The sequence below is a fragment of the Dromiciops gliroides genome, chromosome 2 (genome assembly GCF_019393635.1).
Source record: "Dromiciops gliroides isolate mDroGli1 chromosome 2, mDroGli1.pri, whole genome shotgun sequence".
NCBI lineage: Eukaryota > Metazoa > Chordata > Mammalia > Microbiotheria > Microbiotheriidae > Dromiciops > Dromiciops gliroides.
The window spans coordinates 630,177,468-630,192,563 of NC_057862.1; the positions used below are offsets into that span (position 1 = coordinate 630,177,468).

Sequence of the window (15,096 nt, forward strand, 5' to 3'; positions counted from 1 at the left end):
TAGCTGTGTGACCCTGGGCAAGTCACTTAACCTTCATTGCCCCACAAGAAAAAAAAAAAACAAAGAAAAAAACCTAAAAATATATAGCCTCGATTCTTTTTCTTTTTCTTTTTTTTTTTTTTTAGCAACAAACATTTATTTTATTTTCCAGTTACATGTAAGGGTAGTTTTCAACATTCATTTTCATAAGATTTAGAGTTCCAAATGTTTCTTCCTCCCTCCCTCCCTTTTCTTCCCTTCTCCACAAGATCACAATCAGGTTATATATGTCCAATCCACGAGTGGTCTTTTTATCAATTCTTTCTATGGGGGTTAGTAAGCTTCCTCATTAATTCCTTGGGATTGTTTTGGATCATTGCACTGCTGAGAGTAATTAAGTCATTCACAATTGCTCATTGAACAATACTGTTGACACTACGCACAATGTCCTCCCAGCTCTGCTCACTTCAATATACATCAATGTTCATTAGTCTTTCCAGGTTTTTCGGGGATCATCCTGTTTGTCATTTCCTATAACACAAGACCATTCCACTACAACCACATAACAGCTTTATCCATCGTTCCTCAATTGATGGACATTCCCTTGATTCTCAAATTTTAGCCTCCACCAATAGTTGCTATAAATATTTTTTGTACAATTTTCCCCCCTTTTCTCTTTTTCATGATTAGTATTTTTTTAATTAATAAAGTATTTTATTTTTTCCGTTACATGTAAATATAGTTCTCAACTTTTGTTTATACAAGCTTTACAATTTCAGATTTTTCTCCCTCCCTCCCCTCCCTCCCCTCCCTCCCCCCCCCAGACAGCAGGTAATCGGATATAGGTTATATATATATAATAACATTAATCCTATTTCTGCATTAGTCATGTTATAAGAGAAAAAATCAGAGCAATGATGAAAAACCTCAAAATAGAAAAAAAAAACAACAGAATCAAAAACAAAAGAATAGTATGGCTCATTCAGCAGCTATACTCCACAGTTATATGATTACTATTTTTAAGTATTTCCCTTCCATCCCAATCCCCATGATATTTATTCTATTATCCATCTTTTTTTATCCTATCACTCTTCAAAAGGGATTTGCTTCTGTCTGTCCCCTCCCTCACTCGGCCCTTCCTTCTTTTGCCCCTCTCTCTCTTTATCCCCTTCCCCTCCTATTTTCCTGCAGGGTTAGAGAGATTACTCCACCCAATTGAGTGTGTACATTATTCCCTCCTTGAGCCAATTCTTTTTGTTTGTTTGTTTTTGTTGTTTGTTTGTTTTTTGGGGCAATGGGAGTTAAGTGACTTGCCCAGGGTCACACAGCTAGTAAGTATCAAATGTCTGAGACCTGATTTGAACTCAGGTACTCCTGAATCCAGGGCCAGTGCTTTACCCACTGCTCCACCTAGCTGCCCCCTTCTTGAGCCAATTCTAATGAGATTGAGGTCTTTGAGCCAATTCTAATGAGTGTTAGGCTCATTTACAGCCCAGATTAAATAGATTACTGCACCCAGTTGGGTGTGTCTGTTAGTCCCTCCTTGAGGCAGCTCTGATGAGTTTAAGGTCTTTGAGCCTTCTCTGATGAGTGTAAAATTCATTTACTGCCCTGCTCCTCTCCCATCTCTTCCCCCACTCCATAAGCCTTTTCCTGTTTCTTTCATGTAGGATTTCACCTCTGTCCTTCACCCTCCCCCAGTGAATTCCGTTAACCCCTCAATTTAACCCTAAAGATGTCATCACCTAGCTAAGTGACACAGTGGACAAAGCATCACCCCTGGACCCAGGGGGATCCCAGCCAAAACCCAGCCTCAGACACAAGACAGTCCCCCACTGTATGACCCCAGGTATGTCCCCCAGCTCCAATTTTTTATGGTTCTCTAGGGTCTTGTATTTGAAAGTCAAATTTGCCATTCAGTTCAGGTCTTTTCATCACAAATATCTGAAAGTCTTTTTTTTTTCATTAAAGTCCCATTTTTTCCGATGAAATATTATGCTGAGTTTTGCTGGGTATGTGATTCTTAGTTGTAATCCCATTTCCTTTGCCCTCTGGAATATCATATTCCATGCCATCTGGTCCTTTAATGTAGAAGCTGCTAGATCTTGTGCTATCCTGTCTGGGGCTCCACAGTACTTGAATTCTTTCTTTTTGGCAGCTTGCAATATTTTCTCCTTGACCTGAGAGCTCTGAAATTTGGCTATAATATTCCTAGGAGTTTTCCTTTTGGGATATCTTTCTGGAGGTTATCAGTGGATTCTTTCAGTTTCTATTTTAGCTTCTTCTTCTAGAATTTCAGGGCAATTTTCCCTGAGAATATCTTGAAAGATGGTATCTAAGCTCTTTCCTTGATCATGGTTTTCAGGTAGACCAATAATTTTCAAATTATCTCTCCTGGACCTATTTTCCAGGTCATCAGTTTTTCCCAGAATATATTTCACTTTGCCCTCTATTTTTTATTCATTTGGATTTGCTTTATTGTGTCTTGGTTTCTCATAAATTCACTGGCTTCCATTTGTTCAGTCCTCGTTCTTAGGCAATTATTTTCATCAGAGAGCTTTTGTACCTCCTTTTCCATTTGGCCAATTTGACTTTTCAAGCTGTTGACTTTTTTCTCATGTCTTTCCTGCATCACCTTCATTTCTCTTTCCATTTTTTCCTCTACCTCTCTAATTTTATCTTCAAAATCCCTTTTGAGCACCTCTATGGCCTGAGACCAATTCATATTTTTCTTGGAAGCTTTAGATATAGGGGCCTTTATGTTGACATCTTCATCTGAGGGTGCCCCTTAGTCTTTCTTGTTACTGAAGAAACTTTCTATGGTCCTCACCTTTCTCTGTCAGCTCATCTTCCCTTTCTTTTACTTGACTTTTAGCTCCTTAAAGTAGGGCACTGTTTCCAGGCTGCAGTATCCCAAGCTTAAGAAGTCCCAGGGGGTATGATTTAAGGAGAATCAGGTTTTTCACTCACCCAGCCTGTTCTCTGTTCCATTCACACAATCCATCTCCTTCAAGAAAGATGAGGAATGGGGACAGCTAGGTGGCACAGTGGGGAGAGCTCCGGCCCTGGATTCAGAAGGACCTGAGTTCAGATCTGGCCTCAGACACCTGACAATTACTAGCTTGTGACACTGGGCAAGTCACTTAACCCCCATTGCCCCTCCACTCCTTTAAAATAATAGCTAGTCAATATTGTTTGATCCCGACTGTGGTACCATGATATTTGTATGGATTATTTCTATTTTCTTGAATTATTATCGTTTTTTCTTAAAGCTCTGGAATTTGGTTATAATATTCTTGGGAGTTGTGATATTAGTATCTCTTTCAGAAAGTGATTAGTGGATTCTTTCATTGATTATTTGATTCTCTGGTTCTAAGATATCTGGGCAGTTTTCCTAGATAATTTATGAAATATGATGTTTGACCTCTTTCTCTGATCATGACTTTCAGGTAGTCTAATAATTTTTAATTTGTCTCTCCTCAATCTATTTTCCAGGTCAGTTATTTTTAACAAGATATTTCATGTTTTACCTATATTTTTCAGGCTTTTGACTTTGTTTTACTGTTTCTTGATGTCTCACACTTGTCCAATACTAATTTTAAATATTTATTTTCTTCAGTGAAATTTTGTACCTACTTTCCATTTGGCAATTCTGCTTTTTATTTAGTTGTTTTCATCATTTAATTTTTTGTACAACTTTTTTCCATTCAATGAATTCTATTTTTAATGTTTTATATTCTTTAGGTTCCCTCTGCCAAAAAATATTAATTGCCATGTGGTGCTAAGGGAGAACTAGCATGTTTGGTATGAGGGCTTTCTGAGCCCTTTTAAAGGATTCTCATCTACCTTTGGTATCCATTTGATATACAACTCCCACCTGTGACTGCAAGCAGCTCTAGTATGCACAGTAGCACACACTGGTAAAAAGAAAAACATCATCATTGCAGATGGCCTAAACCAGCTTCAGTGCAAATAAATCCATTGGTGGGTTAGGAGAACATTTACTCCAAGAGTGTGGAGATGTCCCCCATTGGACTAGGTGGATGAGAACAATTAATTCCTATAGTTATAAAGTTAACTGACACACTGTGGAGCACTATTGAAGGCCATCCACTGCAATATGGGTCATTGCCGGTCATAGCAACTTTTGTTTTGCCCCTGGAATCGTACACCTCTTGAAGAAAAATTGAGGCTCATGACTTTTTATGGCTTTGCCTTGCTTTAATCCATTCAAGTACAAGTCAATCCTAACAATATTTCTTGATTTTGAACTTTATGTTAATTCAGGTCCTGTTTTTTTCATGAGTTAGAATAGTGACACTGTTTCCAGGTTTAAAATTTTTTGTACTACTGGGGGCAGCTAGGTGACACAATGGATAAAACAACATCCCTGGATTCAGGAGTACCTGAGTTCAAATTCAGCCTCAGACACTTGACACTTACTAGCTGTGTGACCCTGGGCAAGTCACTTAACCATCATTGCCCTACAAAAACAAACAAAACAAGAAAACAAATCACACACACACACAAAACCCATTAACAATTGCTTGTACAAAAATTATTTCACTACTATTTCAGAGCTAGTTCTGGGAGTGTGAAAGTTTTTGGTACTTCTCTGGGGAGAGGTGGGGTCACTGCTCTCTTGGTCTGCACTCTTGTGGAACCCGAATTCTTTGGAATTGATACTGCTCCTCAGTGCTCCTGTTCCCTTGGGATCAGAAATTAAACTATTACTCATGGTCTTTAATCCCTTTGGACTGAAAGTAATACAGTGCTTCAAAGTTCCTGATCTCTTGTAAGCAAAAACAATAATATCTCTCAGGGCTACAACTTCCTTTTTTTTTTTTTTTTTTGGTGAGGCAATTGGGGTTAAGTGATTTGCCCAAGGTCACACAGCTAGTAAGTGTTAAGTGTCTGAAGCCGGGTTTGAACTCAGGTACTCCTGAATCCAGGGCTGGTGCTTTATCCACTGCACCATCTAGCTGCCCCTACAACTCACTTTTGAATAAATATACTTCCCTCTGCTCTTGAACTATGACCCAGAAGAAGTTATATGCAACAGAATTGTCCAACAGTCTCTGATTTTCTGTCTAATGCTAGCACAGGCATGTCCTGTCATCTCTTTCTGACCAATTGCCAAAACCCATTACTATCTCTGGCTTGAGAGCTCTGAAAGCTGCTGCTTCATCTCCTGGTTCCTGTTACTTCATTAATAGGGTGACCTCCACCCCCTCCAGCTATATATTTCCTTGACCTGCCAAGTAGGCTCGGGCTGGAAGATTACCTCTATGTGCCCATTTCTTGGCTCTGACACTCCAAAATTTGATCTGAGATATTATTTTAAAATTGTTTGGAGTGGAATATTGGGAGAGCTCAGCTGAGTGCTTTCTGTAATTCACCATCTTGACTCTACACTCAGAAGATTTTAAAACATCTTTTTAAAGGACTTGGTAAAAACACAAAATCACATACCAAGTACACATATTATTATCCTCCTTTCCCAGGTATAGGACATAGAGATTAAAAGGGAAACATGGATTGACCAAATCATCTGACCATTGATTGGGCAAAGCTAGCATTCATGTGCGTGTCTTGTGATTCCAACTCCTTTAAACTGCATAATTTGTGTTAAGTGGAAGATGTTTCCTAGGTGAGAAGATTAAGATTTGGCCTGGATCATTCTCTATTTGATCCCATTTTAGTTGATCCCAATTAATTGATATCTTTCTGTTACTCCTTTTGTCCTGAAACTTGGTCATTCATGATTAGTTCAGAATTCAGTTGGTTTGTAATGGGTTAATTTTAGAAATCCAGATCTTTTTGTTAATCAGTGATCTATTCTTGCCTCAAGGAATTTTGATGACCTTTTAGAATGCATGTGAGAACAAAGGATTTGAAGGGCATATCTTTATACCACCATACTTTCCTTCATGGTTATCTAGTTTGCTATCTAAAAGTCCAAGTTGCTATCTCACACCTGGACTTAAACAATGAGCAATTCTTAGTCTCATAGGAGAAGAAGAGGGATTGTTGCTGGTACCTGTTATCAAACTTCTAACCAATCGTGTGCCTCAGCTTTGTAACCAATCATGTTACCTTAATGTCATGATGCTGTCTACCCTATTCTGTTTTTTGTTCTGTACTCTCCAAAATATATATATAAGGGTATCTTCCCTTCTGCTCAGGATATTTAACATAAATGGAGCCAAGTCATTCCTGCATTTATTTATAGGTAGGATGTATCTGCTAATAAATGTTATCTTGTATGGATACCTGCTTCAATTTACCCTTTTTATTTTATTTTATTTTATTTTACTTTAATTAATAAAGTATTTTATTTTTTCTGTTACATGTACAGATAGTTCTCAACTTTTGTTTATACAAGCTTTCCAATTTCAGATTTTTATCCCTCCCTCCCCTCCCTCCCCCTCCCTTAGACCCTTAGACAGCAAGTAATCTGGTATAGGTCATATATATATATATATATATATATATATATATATATATATATATATATATATATATATATATATATATATATATATATATATATATATATATACACATACATACATAATAACATTAATATATATACATAATAATGTTAATCCTATTTCTGCATTAGTCATGTTATAAGAGAAAAATCAGAGCAATGATGAAAAACCTCAAAAGAGAAAAAACACCACCACCAAAAACAAAAGAAATAGTATGGTTCATTTAGCATCTATACTCCACAGTTCTTTTTTTTTCCCCCACATCCATCTTGGATTTGGAGATCCTCTTCTACGATGAGCTCCCTGGAACTCTTCTATACCATTGCATTGGTGAGATAAATATAGTCCATCACAGTAGATCAATACTCAATGTTGATGATACTGTGTACAATGTTCTTCTGGTTCTGCTCATCTCACTCTTCATCAGTCCATGCAATACCCTCCAGGTTTCTCTGACCTCCTCCTGCTCATCCTTTCTTACAGCACAATAGTATTCCATTACATCCATATAGCACAACTTGTCCAGCCATTCCCCAATTCATGGGCATCCCCTCAACTTCCAATTCCTTGCCATCACATAAAGACCAGCTATAAATATTTTTGTACATGTGGGTCCCTTTCCCCTTTCCATGATCTCTTTGGGAAAAAGACCCAAAAGTGGTATTGCTGGGGCAAAGTGTATGCAAAGCTTCATCACCCCTTGGGCATAATTCCCAATTGCTCTCCAGAATGGTTGGATCAGTCCACAGCCCCACCAACAATGAATTAGTGTTCCAATTTTCCCACAGCTTCTCCAACATTTATTATTTTCCTTTTTTTGTCATTTTAGCCAATCTGATAGGTGTCAGGTGGTACCTCAGGGTTGTTTTATTTCGCATTTCTCTAATCATTACAGATTTAGAGCATTTTTTTCATATGGGAATAGATAGCTTTGGTTTCTTCATCAGAAAACTGCCTGTTCATATCCTTTGACCATTTCTCAATTGGGGAATGACTTGGATTCTTATAAATTTGATTTAGTTCCCTATATATTTTAGAGATGAGGCCTTTATCAGAAGTACTGGCCACAAAAATTGTTTTCCAGCTTTCTGCCTCTCTTCTAATTTTGGATGCATTGCTTCTGTTTGTACAAATTTTTTTTTAATTTAATGTAATCAAAATCATCCATTTTGCATTTTATAATATACACCATCTCTTGTTTGGTCATAAACTGTTTTCTTTTCCAAAGATCTGATAGATAGACTATTCCTTTCTATCCTAATTTACCTATGGTATCACCTCTTATGTCTAAATCATGTATCCATTTTGACCTTATTTTAGTAAAGGTGTAAGATGTTGGTCTATGCCTAATTTCTGCCATACTATCTTCCAGTTTTCCAAGCAGTTTTTGTCAAATACTGAGTTCCTATCCCAGAAGCTGGAATCTTTGGATTTATCAAATACTACATTACTAATGTAATTTACTACTGCATTTCCTGTGCTTAGCCTATTCCATTGATCTACCACTCTATTTTTAGCCAGTACCAGATAGTTTTGATGACTGCTGCTTTATAGTAAAGCTCCAGGTTTGGTACCGCTAACCCACCTTCCTGTGAATTTTTTTTCATTATTTCCCTGGATATTCTTGATTTTTTGTTTCTCCAGATTAATTTTGTTATTATTGTTTCTAGCTCTATAAAATAATTTTTAGGTAGTCTGATTGGTATGGCACTGAATAAGTAAATTAATTTAGGTAGTATTGTCATTTTTACTATATTAGCTCTTCCTATCCATAAGCAACTGATATCTTTCCAATTATTTAGATCTGATTTGATTTGTGTGAAGAGTTTTTGGTAGTTGTGTTCATAGAGTTCCTGCATTTGTCTTCGCAAGTAGACTCCCAAATATTTTATATTATGTGCTCTTACTTTGAATGGAATTTCTCTTTCTATCTCTTGCTGCTGGACTTTGTTGGTCATGTATAGAAACGCTGATGATTTATGTGGATTTATTTTATATCCTGCTGCTTTGCTAAAGTTGTTAATTGTTTCAAGTACTTTTTGAGTTGATTCTCTAGGATTCTTTAAGTATACCATCATATCATCTGCAAAGAGTGATAGTTTTGTTTCCTCCTTACCTATTCTAATTCCTTTAATTCATTTCTATTTTCTGATTGCTAAAGCTAAAATTTCTATCACAATATTAAATAATAGGGGTGATAATGGATATCCCTGTTTCACCCCTGATCTTATTGTGAAGGCCTTTAACTTATCTCCATTGCATATAATATTTACTGATGGTTTTAGGTAGATACTGTTTATTATTTTAAGGAAAGCTCCCCCTATTCCTAAACTCTTTAGTGTTTTTATTAGGAATGGTTGCTGTATTTTGTCAAAAGCTTTCTCTGCATGTATTGAGATAATCATATGATTTGGGTTAGTTTTCTTATTGATGTGGATAATTATGTTAATAGTTTTCCTAATGTTGAACCAGCCCTGCATTCCTGGTATAAATCCCACCTGGTCATAGAGGATGATCCTGTTGATCACTTGCTGTAATCTCCTTGCTAGTATCTTATTTAAGATTTTAGCATCAATATTCATTAGGGAAATTGGTCTATAATTTTCTTTCTCTGTTTTGCTTTGCCTGATTTTGGTATCACCACTATATTTGTGTCATAAAATGAATTTGGTAGAACTCCTTCTTCACCTATTTTTCCAAATAATTTGTATAATATTAGAATTAATTGTTCTTTAAATGTTTGGTAAAATACACCTGTAAACCCATTTGGCCCTGGGGATTTTTTCTTAGGGAGTTCATGAATGGTGTGTTCAATTTCTTTTTCTAATATGGGTTTATTTAAGGATTGTATTTCCTCTTCAGTTAACCTGGGCAATTTGTATTTATGTAAATATTCATCCATTGAATTTATATTGTTAAATTTATTGGCATACAGTTGGGCAAAATAATTCCTAATTATTGATTTAATTTCCACTTCATTGGTGGTAACATCACCCTTTTAATTTTTGATAGTGGTAATTTGGTTTTCTTCTTTCTTTTTTTTTAATCAAATTAACCAATATTTTATCTATTTTATTGGTTTTTTCATAAAACCAGCTCTTAGTTTGATTGATTAATTCTTTAGATATTTTGCTTTCAATATTCTTAATTTCTGCTTTAATGTTCAGGATTTCTAGTTTAGTATCTAATTGTGAATTTCTAATTTGTTCTTTTTCTAGCTTTTTAAGTTGCATGCCCAATTCATTAATCTCCTCTTTCTCTTTTTTATTCATGTAAACATTTAGAGCTAGAAATTTTCCCCTAAGTACTGCTTTGGCTGCATCCCATAGATTGTGGTATGTTGTCTCATTATTGTCATTCTCTTGGATATGGTTTTTTATTGTTTCTATGATTTGTTGTTTGGCCCATTCATTCTTTAGGATGAAATTATTTAGTTTCCAATTGATTTACATTCTGCTTTTCCCTGGCTCTTTTTTACATGTAATTTTTATTGCATCATGATCTGAGAAGGATGCATTTACTATTTCTGCCTTTCTACATTTGACTATGAGGTTTTTGTGCCCTATTACATGGTCAATTTTTTAAAATGTGCCACATACTGCTGAGAAAAAGGTACATTCCTTTCTATCCCCATTTAATTTTCTCCAGACATTTATCATGTCTAACTTTTCTAGTAATCTATTCACCTCTTTCACTTCTTTCTTATTTATTTTTCAGCTGGATTTATCTAATTCTGAGAGGGGGAGATGCAGATCCCCCACTAGTATAGTATTAGTGTCTAATTCCTCTTGTAAGTCATTTAACTTCTCCTGTAAGAATTTAGATGCTATACCACTTGGGGCATACATATTTAATATTGATATTGCTTCATTATATGTAGTACCTTTTAGCAAGATGTAATTTCCTTTCTTATCTCTTTTAATGAGATCTATTTTTGCCTGTGCTTTGTCTGAGATATGGATTGGTACCCCTGCCTTTTTTACTTTAGCTGAGGCATAATATATTCTGCTCCAGCCTTTTACCTTTACTCTGTGTGTATCTCTCTGCTTCAAATGTGTTTCTTGTAAACAGCATATCATAGGATTCTGGTTTTTAATCCACTCTGCAATTCGCTTCTGTTTTATAGCAGAGTTCATCCCATTCACATTCACAGTTATTATTATTGATTGTCTGTTCCCCTCCATTTTATTTACCCCCTTTGTACTTCCCCCCCCTTTTTTCCCCCTATTCCTCTTCACCAATGTTTTATTTCTTTACCCTGCCTCCCCCAATCTGCCCTCCCTTTTTATCACCCCCCTCTCTTTTCTTTACCCAAAGCTAAGAGGAGAGAGGAAGGGAAACAATCTAAAAGGAGTATATACCTAATAGACATGTCAAAAACTGTATGTTTCTGGATCTTTTGTCTCACTTCTCTCTATCAGGAGGTTGAGTAAATTGCTTTCTTATTGACTCTTGGGGACTTGATTGGTCATTGCATTAATTAAAGTTTTACCATTGTTGTTTTCCTTAAATGACTCAATCCATTTTAATATACTGTGCCCTTGGTTCTGCTCAGTTCTAACTGGGGCAGTTCATATTGCTCAGAATTCTCTGTAATATAGTCATTTCTTTTATTTCTTATATTTCTATTATCTTTCCTCTATGAAATTACACACAAAGACATTTGGAAACTCCAAGTTTAATATTGATACTGTTTTTTTTTTTGTTTGTTTTTGGTTTTTTTACTAAAGCACCAGGGATCATGTCACAGTTTCCTTATTTCCTTCCTATTTTTATGTTGTAAAATTCCATTTTTTTTTAATTTGAGAGTATAACTGCATTTCTTGCTTTCTTTTTGGATTTACCCAATGAAAAGCACGTTTTGTTGCATCCCCTCATTTGTATCCCATTTGGTTCTTTGCTTTTTAGGTGCATTTCTTGTGAAATATCAATTTTAGAAATTTGTTTTTGTATTCTTCCTGTTATTCTTTTTTCTATTTATTGATATTCACTCACAAATAAGTTATGGGAGTTCATTTTTTCATCTTATTTCAATCTTCAAATTGCTTTTTTTTTCCGTTTTCCCAAAGGAATATTTTTCCTTTCATCCTGTCTCTTCAGTTATTTTAGCTTAATCTGTCTTAAGACACTTCCATCCCAATGAGCTCTTTCCCCCTCTTCCCTCTTAACCTCTTCCTACTCATTCCAATTTGTCAACTCTTTCTCTACTTTTGGCATTTTCTTTATTATTGTTTTGTTTTCTTCCTTTTTTCTAGTTATCTAGTTTTTATTTTGTTTTTGCTTGTAGTTAAGTAATCATTCCCTTCTAAGCTACTCCAACTTTTTGTTAATGAGTTTATAAATTTCATGTTCTTTATTTTTTATTTTTTTTGTGGGGCAATGGGGGTTATGTGACTTGCCCAGGGTCACACAGCTAGTAAGTGTCAAGTGTCTGAGGCCGGATTTGAACTCAGGTACTCCTGAATCCAGGGCCGGTGTGTTATCCACTGTGCCACCTAGCCGCCTCCCATGTTCTTTATTTTTAAAGGGATTGCTTTACTTCATTGTCTGTATTATAACCCTCCTCTTTATGTCTATTCTAGAATTGTCTTCTTTGATTCTAAGGTTCATAGACCATATATTTATGTATTCCTTCTTTACTCTGTGTGTGTTTATCATGGAATTAAAACATATCTATTTTGGTTGTCATTTCTAAATAGTTACTGTTATTGCCTTGTAGATCTTGTCCCCTTGTCCTCTTTTGTTACTGTATCCCATTCTTGAAAATACAATTCCTGCAGATGATAGAAAGGCTAGAAGTACTATCCTATGTTAAACATATTCCTATGTCTCTGATTCTGAAGCTTATCACTACCTTTTTTCCCTATGTCATGATAACTTTTTCCCTATTTATCATACAATCTTCTCTCTGGGTCCATTCCCTCTCAATCATCTGGGTGCCAATTACCTTCAGGATACATGATCCCTCTTCCCTTGAGATCTACATGTTGTTTCCCTATAGATTATAGCTATTGTAAAGTGCCTACCTCCCTTTATTGAATATCTTTTTCTTCATGGAAGATTTTCTCATTGAGAACCCACTGAAACACTGAAATAAGATGTCACCATTACCTTCCCACTTATTTCATTCTCTTCCTTTACCTCTACATTCATTCCCATGTAAATCTCTCTTTGTCCTGAGAAACTAGAGTAGTTATTTTCCTTCATTGTAAGCCTTTTATTTGAATTGGATGTGTCACATATTTCTGTTCTATCTTTTTCTTCCAGTGCCTCATTTTATGCACCATATCATATTGAAAGCATATCCATCAAAACACATTGATTAACCTGTAGGCAGGATGCTTTAAAATTTAGTCTATGATATTTCATATCTTTTTCTTAACAATCATTTCTCCTTTTTGATACCCTCCTTTATTTTTTTCTTATATATTTTTATTTTTTGCAAATAAAAGAGAAGTCTTATTTTTTGACTGAATGTAGGTATGAGTGTATACAATAAATTAGTGACACTATTAAAGTCACTTACTAAAAATTTCCAGTATCTTAAAAGATAATAAATAATTTAATTTAAACTCATATCTTCCTCTTTGTCTTTCTTGCCCTTTGCCTTCCTTCCTTTTCATCTGATTTGGCATTGTTCAGTATGGCGTTGGCAATTGTTTTTATATCAGCCTTATCTGCCACATCTATAACTTCTGTTGATAAAACAAACTAACTAAAAAGTGGGACAAACTGTCCTGAAACTAAGGCAAAACTAAAGGAACTCAATACAAGATGAAACTGAGAAGAGGTGAGTGTGCTCTTAATCTCTTCTACAATATGTGGAAGATATTCTCCAGTGGAGAGATAAGGCACCAACTGCCCTTAGACTTCAGCATGGACCAGAATAGGACCCATGATCTCTGAAGTTAGTACACTGGCCAACACAACTTGCTGTTCACTTCCTGCCCAGATTTCACATTCATAGTAGCTAAAATGTTCTGACGTTCACTCCATTGAATTTGCTGAGTTTGGATTGTTGTTGTTCTTGTTCTATTCCTTTAACTCAGTGCTGTGCTCAGACTAGTTCCAGAAGCAATTGCTTGAGCACTTCATACTGGTGTAGCATGAGTGGAAGAAGAGGTAGAAGATAGGGTTACAGAAGCTGGAGGCCTTCCACTCCCCTGTAAGCTTGCCAGACCAGGACCTGCCAGTGCATGAAGCCCACCAAATCCTCCCAAACTAGCTGGTCCAATAAGTTGTATGAGCTGGTTGTGACTTATGTTACCCCAAAGGCTCTTTAAACCACCTTCATCTACAAGTGCTGAAAGTTCATGGCCTCCACATCTAATTGTACCCAAAGTTCCTAGCATAAGTGGATTATTCAAATATTTATTTCCTTTCCTACAATGTTCCTCATGTGTCTAAGTCTTAGAACCCTATATCCAAGAGTTGCTTTGATACTGCCTTGAACTTCAGTTTATATACTGTACTAGTAGTACACTGAGGTACCTGCTTAAATTCCATCATAAGGAAAAAATAATTAAGCCACTTTCTATGATACCAGAAATCTTATCTTTCCAACAGGAATGAATGAAGTTTCTTATTGTGTACAAGCCTTTCCATTTATCTGGGTTAATGTAGTTCCTTTCAATAACATTTTTCCTGCCTAAAACTCTACCAAGTATTTTCTGGATCAGCCCTAGGAGCCTGAGACTATGCTTGGAAACAAATCACCTGAAGTTGTTCTATGACTTGGGAAGTGTACCATGGATAAACCAGTAACTCTCCTTGTATAATGTTAGAAAGAAATGTCTTCATGATTTCTCAGTTGTAATTTTGTTGCTTTGTTTAAATTCAATACATTCTATACAGGAGGAAACTGATGCCAGAGGGGTAAAATGACTTGTCCAAAGTCATCCAGCTACTGTTGGCAGAACCATGAATATAACTCATGTTTTAGATATCACTTGCTATTAATTTACCTCCTCTTTATATCATTTTTTTTCTATTCCTCTCCTTCTCTGTTCATGGAGAAGAATTTTCATAACTGATACCTAGAGGTTAAATATTATAATCACATTCATCAAGGAAGAGAATAGAAATAAATCATTCTTGATATGGTTATAATTACAAATATTAGCTGGTCCTACTGACCCTGGAGACATAGAAACTTTGTTTATAATTTCATAATTTTTTTAATCCTTTGTGAGGAATGTGGTTTTGACTTTGTTGATTCATTGGTGTGGGATAGTAAAATAGAAACTCGCTGTCCATCAGTCATTCTCTTGTGGTATTACATCAGATTAAAAGCAATGCTGTAGCAACAGAAGAGAAAGAGCCAAGAAAGAACTCACTAGAAAATGAGTTTCTACATACAAACAGATTTACAAGACACTAGGGAAGAATCTATTATGCTTCAGTTGAAGTAAAAAGTCAGGGGATGCAATCATTATCTCAGTCAAAGTAAATGCAAAAATCAGACATACTTAAAATAATAAAGTACACCACATGTTTTGAAAATATACTGTAAATGATGAAGTAATATTAATTTTACAATAATTTTCATGTACATAGGGAATGGTGTCAAATGTATAAAATTAAGGGTCATTCCCTAAATGTTAAATGGTCAGTGAGTAAGAAC

At 35.6% G+C, this 15,096-nt stretch overlaps 1 pseudogene; it reads right to left on the minus strand.

Moving 5' to 3' along the window:
- Positions 1-13,035: 13,035 nt before the first annotated feature.
- Positions 13,036-14,223, minus strand: LOC122739435 (annotated as a pseudogene).
- Between the last annotated feature and the right edge of the window lie 873 nt (positions 14,224-15,096).